Source organism: Canis lupus, chromosome 22, assembly GCF_048164855.1.
Source record: "Canis lupus baileyi chromosome 22, mCanLup2.hap1, whole genome shotgun sequence".
Lineage (NCBI taxonomy): Eukaryota > Metazoa > Chordata > Mammalia > Carnivora > Canidae > Canis > Canis lupus.
The window spans coordinates 48,125,269-48,135,090 of NC_132859.1; the positions used below are offsets into that span (position 1 = coordinate 48,125,269).

The following is a 9,822-nucleotide window of genomic DNA, read 5'->3' on the forward strand; positions in this document are numbered from 1 at the left end:
AGCATCAGCCTCTGGTGGGAACCAGACTTTTCTGTTCCACTTATCATGGAGAGCTTGCCATTACCTCTCCTCACCACAAAAGGAAGTCCTTACTTCCATCAAACTCCTCACCACTTGCTTTCTTCCTGGTTTTTCTATTTTTGTAGTTACAATCCCATAATCACATTGCTTCCTCTTTGGCTCCCATCCCCCTCCAGAGCCATCTGACCTTCATTTCAGTGCCTCATCTCTGGAAAATATGGTTTAGTACTCCCAACCTCACCTCAACAGGGTACCAAGACTAAAAATACTTTATTCCATAATTCCTGGAGATTCTTGAATCCAAATCATGACATCAACCAGAGTTGCTGGGATTCCAGATTTATGAGGTTAATTAATAATCCTTTAAATGGTCTTCAGTCATTTAAAGATGAGCTTCAAAAAAAAAAAAAAAAAAAAGATGAGCTTCAATTTAGCATTTTGCAATTTATGCCCTCAAATGTTCATTCCTATTGACAATAATAATAGTAGTTGTAAATAGCACTTATATGCACATTTAATTGCTATATTAACTCATTTAATTCTCACAATAACCCTATGAGGTAAGTATCATTTTCTCTATTTTATAGATGCAGAAACTGAGGCAATAAAGTTGGAAAAGGACTTGCACAAGCTCACAGGGTAAGTATGGCAGAGCCAGGATTCAGGGCTGCCACATACAGCTGTGCAGGTTGTGCAGTGCACTCCACTAGAAGGAAGCATTCTTATCAGTTGATACACAATTTGCTCAACTCTACACAACAGGATCCAAACCCAGGAGGAGTCTCCAAAATTCCTATGGGTTCTCTAGTCAAAGGAGTTAAAAAGCAGAGCACAACCTGCTCAGCAAGGAGTTTTCTTCTCCCTATCCCTCAGTATGTGCTCTCTCTTGCTCTCACTATCTCTCCAATAAATAAAATCTTAAAAGAAAAGCAGAGCACAATATTTGTGTATAAAGAGAAGAATATTTATAAAAGGAAAAAACAAACAGAAGCAACAATAAAGGAATCGCTAAGCCATTTATATCAAAACCACTTCATAAATTACTTTCACAATTAAAAATAATGCTTAAAAAGATATATTTTAAAAGTTACCTTAAATTATGGTAAAAGATGAAAAGAAGCAACATATGAATCTAAATTTAAGTCTGTAAGGTAAAAAGGGAAACACACCACCCACCTTGAGCTTCTGACATGATGTCATATTCTGGGACCAGACAGATATATGTGGCAAGTCAATTATACATTAATCATATCATCATGTACAGGGCAGCAACTAGTCCTCAATGGATAAAAATATTTCTAGCTTTAAGTTTTCTTTGCCTGACATCATGCTTATTCTATACATCCATGATGTTCAATTAGGATATTTTAAACATTACTGGCAAAAGAACTCATTTCATAGTAAAAGAAGGCAAGTAATAACTATTATCAATGGAATCTACCAGACTTACCATTACCCCATTACCCAGAAGTAATTAGCCTTAGGGAACCATACAATATTTTATTAAAGACCAAACACAGTTACAAGGAAAGTGAATCTTGAGGCCATATGTGTCTTTCTTTCCGAGTCTACTATGTATTCTCAAGATGAATAATAATAATTGTTCTTTCTCATAATCAGGATGCAAAACCCCAGGATCTAAGCACTAGATGCATAGGGAGAGCCTCTAAATTTCTTGCAAAAATTTCACCCTCTATTCCTGAGATTCTAGATGGTGGAGTCTAGAAGTTCTCCAAGGAATGATTGTTTCCTCTAGAAGATACCACTTTATTTTTTCACTAAATTAGAAAAAGAGGCCACCAGGCCACTTCAAGCTTCTTTGCTACCAGGCCAAAAACGTTATAGGGCATTGGAATGTAGTATATAACTTTTAATCTCTTTTTCTTCCCAGCATCATTTCCTTTGGAGTCAGCCCTTTCCCTACTCTATATGATCCTAAGGGGCTGCCATTTATGGAATCCCATCCTTTTGAAACTTCTGACCATTAGAATGGATATATAACTTAACTTAGCCAGTTTCTTCCTCTGTCCCAGTTATTTTATTCTTGACTGAAGACACAAAGGGGCAAAAAGTGGTTTGAGCAACACCCTAAAGAATCTGTACATAATGTCAGCACTCTAAAAAGTTCCATGAGTTGTTCCTTCAGGATGCCTTGACCAGGCCTGGTTCCTGCCCTTTCTAAGACCTGATGTTCATCTATTCCTTTGATTCTATGCGCTACATTGTATGCTTCTTTACTTAGTTTTAAGGAATTGGTTCTCACGTGAAAATATACCCTTCTTTACTTTGCTAGGGTGGGACCCATACACTTTTTTTTAAGGCTGGATCCATATTTGACTCTGCCAAAAGAGGGAAAGAAGGGGAGCCTGAAAGACTTGCCCCTCCTGCAGACACATTACTTTTTTCAGTGACACCTAGGCAGCATCTCTTCACCTCAATAGCAGTTGATTCCAAAAACAGTTGGTTCTAGTAACATTGTTTCTATTGCTCAGCTTTTATTTCTGCACACTCTAAACTAGCCTCATTATTTCTCTCCTCACACTCAAATTACCAGCCCCAGAGGCAAGGCCTTCTCCGCACAGGTCAAGGTCCCAGCTCATTAGGGCCCTGCCTGCAAATCTCTAGATTCTGATTTACCCAACCTCTTCCCTTTGTTTCTGTAGCCCTCAGAGTGCACTGGACCCTTGCAGTCACTAATTTTGTATTAATCCTAATGTTCTATATTTGCTTTTTCTGGCCTCCAGTACCCAATTAATCCAAACTCCTTTTTAAACTCCCCTCTGTGAAAATAACTGGTATGTCTTTTCTTTTCCTGAATGATCAATCTTCCAGTACATTCCGTGTTTCCTTTTTTGAAGTTAACCAGATCTATTGTTGTTGATTGAAACCTAAGTGACTCATATATTTATTCTTTACCCCTGTGGAAACTGAACTGCCCATGGCTAATGAACTTGCCCAAAGTCACATAGCTAATCACGGTAAGGTTGTGACTCAAACTCAAGTCTACCTCATTCTAAAGCAGTCTTTGCCTTCTACTCTAGATGACAAAGGTATTAGACTAAATATTACTTTTAAAAATAGAACTTTTGGGGGTGCCTGAGTGGCTCAGTCAATTAAGCATATGATTTCAGCTCAGGTCATGAGGCCGTGTTGGGACCTCGCTCAGTGGGGAGACTTCTTGAAGATTCTCTCCTTCTGCTCCTCCCCCCACTCATGTGCCTCTGTATGCAAGTGCATGCTTTCTCTCACTCTTCCTCTCTCTCTCTCAAAAAAAAAAAAAAAAAAAGAATAAATCTTAAAATAAAATAAAAACGGAACTTGTCAACTTCTTGCCTGAGCAAGATGGCATAGTCTTGCCCTGCCCATTTCTCTTCACTAAGTACAATAGTACACACTGCAAATAACTCAAGACAGCCAAAGGGGAACTCAGAAAGGTGGAAGAGGACAGTGAACTGGTTTGAGACCCCAGGACTGGAGGAATAACACAGAGGCAGGGCATTGTATGACCTCCCAACCTATAAAGGAGGCTATTCAAGCCAGGTGTTTCCTGATCCATAGCCTAGCAACAGAAGGCAGCCCAGAGAAGTTCATTTTACCCCTATGCCAACAAGAGTCCACTAAAGCATCAGATGAGCCCAGCAAGTAGAGCCAATCAGAGGCCCCACTGATAACAAGGATCCAGGAGATACTTTTCTTCCCCAATGACCTGAGACACCTCCTTCAATCCAGAGATGCCACACAACTAGGAGGCACCAGAAAGAAGTACACAAAAACAAGAGGACATCATGCTAGGTGGATTAGATTTGTAGGAAGTAACAAGAAAGAAGACCACAAGGAAAAAAAAATAAAGGCTTTTTTCCTGAAAGCATTTGCTGCTATCAGATACAGACAAGGCCTGTCAGGTAGAAATGAAGTCTGTGCAGGCATGACTCAGAGCCTCCTGGAATACATAGCTGCAGTTAGTCCATATCCTGGCCACTGGGGACAAAATCAGGTAGGAGTGTTTGATCTGCACCCCGCAGGTGACAGGGACACAAGATTCCATACTATGCCTGACTTTGTTTAGAATACGGCATTCAACAGAGTTTTACAACCATCATATTTTTCATATATCCTATTTTTAAGATTTTTTTATTTGAGAGAGAGCACAAACAGGGGGGATGGGCAGAGGGAGAAGAAGAAGCAAACCCCCTGCTAGGCATAGAGCCCTGATGAGATGAGGGGCTCAATCCCAGGACCCTGAGACCATGACCTGACCTGAAGTCAGATGCTTAACTGACCAAGCCACCCAGGTGCCCCCAGATATCTTATTTTTAAGAATTTTATCTTTTACCTATTTATCTTCTTCCAGAAATTTGTTTTAAGTTCATGAAGAAGCAGAGAAATATTTTGCAACATGGAAGCAAAATCCTATGCCTGAATGGAAGTGCAGAAGTAGACTGGGGGAAAAGTGAAAAAAACGGCTAAATTTGTGAGTCAAGAGGGTAAACTTCTAAAACAGCTTGGTTTCAAATTTTATTTCTAGTTTTGCAAAGTAACATTCTAACTAGGAGATTTTCCTCCCTTATTTCTATAAAAAGCACGATTTGGCCCAGGTGGCGGTCACCAGGGAACTCTCAGGGCTTGGCTACCTGCAACAAGCACTTCCAGGGAGTGACCTTACAAGTCAGTCTCAGGGCATTTACAAAAAGAGAGAAGGAAGCCAGCACCCAACAATTTTCCTGGATTTGTGATCCCTCTGCCCTAATCATCTCCTTACTCAGAATAAGGAGCTTTGGGGAGTGACAAGGAAGAAACAGATGAACAAACTACACTTTCAAGCTGTCCATTTCCTTGCATCACACCCCAGAGCATTAAAATTAAATAATTGCACTAATGCTAGAGAGAATTTACAGGAATGTTGTGGAAAGCATTAGCAGAGCACCCATTCATTTGTTTATTTAAGAAATAATTATTGAGCAACATCTTTATGCCAGCAACTTCTTTTAGGCTCTAGGCTTTAGGCTCTGTACACAGCAGGAGAAGAAAATAAAACTTAAAATTTAAAAATTAAATAAATGTTTAAAAAACCTCTGCCTCAGGAAGCTTACATTGAAATAGAGGAAACAGTCAAATAAATAAGCATGTATTATCAGATGGTGGTGAGCATTGTGAAGAAAAATAAAATAGGTTAAGGGAAGCAGACTCAGGAAAATAAGGAATAGGGACACCATTTTAAGTACTCAGAGATAATCTCTCTAAGGAGGTGACATTTGAGTAGAGATGAAATCAAATGAGAGAACAATGTGCACATATGTGAAAGAAAAACATCCAGGCAGAGTGAACCAAAGGTGAATGGGAATATGCTGTTAAAAATAAGACAATAGGCCCAAAATGGACTTGCTTATGTTAAGCCTAATATCAGTAAATAGAGATCTCACTTACTATAATTTTGGCTCCCCTAGAAATGGAATCTTAAACCAGTCAATCAGGAATCACCTGGTCAGCACTAGTTAGATCATCTGCCTCATAGACCCTTCATTGCCTAAAGGAAATCGACCTTGCAGTAACCAACCTGCTTTTTTGCCTAGAATAACTTCCTTGTTCCCTCTCCCTTCTGGCTATAAAAATCTTTCAATTTGTACAGCTCCTTGAGGATTCTATTTGCTAGATTGGATGCTCCCTGATTCAAATTGATTGTTGCTCAAATAAACTCTGAAATTTTTTAACGTGTCTCAGTTTGTTTAACAGGGTCAGAAGAGGGAGGAGAATGAGACCCTCAAAGGCCCCCAGGAGCTATGAGCAACCAGACATAGGTACCTGTCTGAGGGGTTTCAGAGCATGCTGCTTTCTCGCTGCTTATAGAGGTGGTGGGTAAATCCCCTTAGGACCCTAATTCTGCAGTTCTTGTGTTTTGAGGTTTCAGACTTTATTTGAACATTTCTTTTTCTGGACTGGATTTGGAAACCAATGGAATTGTATTAGGTCCAACTAAAAACCAGGCTGCATCCAACTTGGCCACTGGACTTCAACTCTGGATCTTGGGAGGGTAGTACCTTTTGTACTGTCTTTGGGGATAGCTCTTGCACCCAAAGGGTTCTTCAGGTCTGCCAGGAATACTTACTGTTTGTCCCAACTGAAACCCAAAAAAGTATTTGAAAGGATTTTTTTAAGTAACTCTGTGGTCAGAATTTGGCCAAATTGGAAGCTGGTATTCAGAGCCTAATAATTTTTTTTTTAAGCAAGCTAAAATGAAAGCTATAAGATTTCAGTTTGTGGCTGTTTGCATGACTATGTAGGTGTGTTATAGATATGTGCTATTTTTCTACCTCTGGATGGCATTGCCAGAGTTAATTTGTAAAGAGCTCTATTTAATTAAAGACAAGCATTTATATAAATAAAGTATATTTTCAGAAATATGGAAACAAACCCAACTGTTTTTCAAGTTCACATGATCTAAGATAATCTTTAGCAAATAAATGCTGTTTAAGTTGGCTTGATTAAAACAGGCATATCTTTAGAGTTATCACCATTAAATATAATACTTTTATTCGACCTAGATTTACTAAAAGCCAAAAAAGTTCATGCCATATCTGTCACAGAATTTTCCAGGGAGAAAAATAAGGTAATGGTTAGCCATTTAATCTCTTCTAAAATTTTCTCTCTCTCTCTCTTTTTTTTTTTTTTTTTTTTTTTTTTAGAAAGCACCTGTGTGGTAGAGCAGGGCAGAGGAAGAGGAAGAGAAAGTCTCAAGCAGACTCTGTACTGTGTGTGGAGCCTCATGCAGGGCTTGATCTCACAACCCTGAGATCATGACCTGAGCTGAAACCAAGAGTCAGATGCTTAAACAGACTGCACCACCCAGGCACCTCTAAAATTTTCATGACTAATCTAAACATAATTGTTACAAACAAGTGGATTAAATAGATTTAAGTAAAGTAAAATTATAAATGTCTGGTAGTATATCTACTTAAAAGCAGTGTCCAGCACTTTTTGGTAACTTGACACTTGAAAGTTATACTGAGATTAAGTTAAATGACAGATATTCACTGAATATCTAAATCATGTCCAAATAAGATAAAATACTAAAGTATTAAGTATTGAATGTAGATTTATCCACTTTGGCTTCCTTTTACTGAGGAACTAAAGACATTTGGGACTATTATTAAACATATTTTGTACTACATTGGAAAATTTACTCTGAGGAAGGATATTTGTCTAGGAATTATGAAATGTATTTGTAGATTTACCAATCCACAATTACTTTTTAGCTTTTCTTTTTTTTAAAGATTTTATTTATTTATTCATGAGAGACACAGAGAGAGAGGCAGAGACATGGGCAGAGGGAGAAGCAGGCTTCCCATGGGGAGCCTGGTGCAGGACTCAATCCCAGGACTCAGGGATCACTCCCTAAGCCAAAGGCAGATGCTCAACCACTGAGCCACCCAGGTATCCCTATTTCTTAGTTTTTCACTAGGAATTAAGGATTCTAAGGGTTAGAAATTCTAATTAATATATGTAATCAAAACTACTAGAAATAATAAGAGTTTTTAAAACAAGCTATGGTATCAATAATGTACTTATGTAAAACTAAAACTTGGGCTTAATTTTCTTTTATCTGCTAAAAGGACAAAGTTCCTCTTGAACTATTGATCTGTTCTTAATAAAAGATTGTGAAATGTTTCTTTACCCTTTAAGTAATCTACTTGGAAAGAAAAGATTTTGTGTTTCACCAAAATAATTTACTATGCATCACATTGTCTTTATCAGGTCTTTGATTACTTAAGAAACTCCTGTCTTCTCAATATTAGGAAAGCTAAGTTTTGTTCATAACTGTAAGCTTGCATATTTGCCTTTAACATCTTCTATTGTCACTCTTGTTAAATAGATAATTAAGTACTATTTCATAAAGGTTTGTGATCCTGCTTAATCAAATGTTCAAACCCTTTGACATTTTCTCAAAATCAAATTCTGAATTCTTTTTTACCTCAAACTAACTTTGAGATTTCCTAGCAGGTCCCTGGAAAATCTCAAAGGATTTGTCTTTCACCTTGTGAAAGAGAGATGTTAAATTAAGTTTGTATGATGTGTTAAATTACATGGGAAATACTTCAAATAAGGGATGATAAACCTCTTTAAGTTGTATAGATGCATGTTATTAATATAAGTGTTCTAGAGATGGTACAAAATTCCTGGAAATCTGGTATGTCCTCATATAATATTATCCATCATAATTCATTTAACTTAAAAATCTTGTATGCCACAGAAATAACCAAATTTGTCAGTTTTATTACAATGAACTTTCATCAGATCTTTAATCATGGGCATTTTTAAGTCTTTTGTGATTTACAGATAGTTACTGTTTTAGTCTGATGTTTTTACAAAGGAGCTTCATCTTGGGAAAAATTCATGAAAGGACTCTGACAAGTATTCTAGAATATGGGTTTCTGATAAGTTTAAGATTGTAAAACTGAAAAAAAAAAAAAAAAGACTGTAAAACTGAACTTGGTAAGAATTACCAGAACTAAGAGAAAACTTGGATTCAAACAAAACACACATTAATAATACGAAATTAAATGAACCTATGAGGATGTTTTATATCTCTTTTCTTACTTTTTCTTTGAAACACTGCTGCTTTCTTAATGTTTGATTTTTCTGGATTTAAGAAAAATGTTTTCCTCTTAAGCTACCAATGACCTCAGTAATTGTATAAAGTATAAATTTGTAAACAGAATTTAAACACTTACTTTTCCTCTCTACCTGATCCATCCAGTACTTGGAAAACTGAGTATTCTTATTTTCATGGCAATATAATTACTTGCATAAGTTCAATAAGAATCTGTTCTTGTAACAGGACACAATTGAAAACCTTGGTTATATTACCAGCACTTTGATTGGAATGTCATATTTGAGAATGTGCAGAGAATCTGATGTGACCAGACAGCTTTAAGGAACTAAAATGGACTTTATGGAGCCAATAGAACCCCCTTGGAAAAATAGGCCTGGTTCTTTGCTTACAGGGTTCCTGGCAGCCTAACCAGGTGAGTGAGAAAGGTCACTTCCTAGCAGCCCCAGGGACCTCAGGATATCTTGGAGACCTCATAAAGAGAAGAATTTATCCAAATATGTAGGTATTTCAGGTACAGTCCAATTGTGAGTCCTTGGTTTGATTCTTATAATTTAGCTGAGCATGGAAGTGTGCAAGCTGTGGCTGATACCACTTGCTGCACTAGACTTGACATTTCTGGGAAAGCTGAGAAGTAGCTATATAAGATCACTAAACAAGCCAGTTGGCTAAAGGAGGTGATTCCTTCAATGGGTCTTTCTTTGACTTTTTCGATTCTGATTGGCATGGGTCTCAGGGACCATTGCTCTAAAGTGCATTCTAGACATTGGGAGTTATCCTGCTTACAGTAATCATAGTAGTCTCTCTGTATGCTCTATTTTTCTCACCTTGCACCTCTCAGAATAGAGAGTCTTTGGCAAGAACAGGATGCCTTTTCCTTTTGCAAATAAACTCTTAAAATTTTTAATACACCTCAGTGTATCTTTTAACAATGCACATTCACAGGAAGTAGGGAGATAAGCATGGATGAAGAGTGTAGTGAAGAATGAGCAGGAGATGGTAGGTCCAGAAGGCAAAACAGGACCTTGCAACCAACGTAAGCATCTGACTTTCACTTTGCTTCTCACTTTCACAATGGCTTTCACAATGGCACATATCTCTAATGCCATTAGATGATTTTGAACTTAAGAGTGGCACAATCAGGCCAGTTTTTAAAGGATCATAAATACTATTGTTGGAGAATAGGCTTATAGCAG

The 9,822-nt window shown here is 37.6% G+C and overlaps 1 long non-coding RNA gene across 3 annotated transcripts in view; it reads right to left on the reverse strand.

Moving 5' to 3' along the window:
• Positions 1-9,822, reverse strand: part of LOC140614293 (uncharacterized) — a 210,182-nt gene that overhangs the window by 68,031 nt on the left and 132,329 nt on the right. Inside the window, exon 2 of one of the 3 annotated variants that reach the window (XR_012015197.1) lies at positions 263-414. The exons of the other annotated variants lie outside the window; for them this stretch is intronic. This is a non-coding gene — a long non-coding RNA (uncharacterized lncRNA). The remainder of the gene's footprint in view (positions 1-262; positions 415-9,822) is intronic. 3 annotated transcript variants of the gene reach the window in all.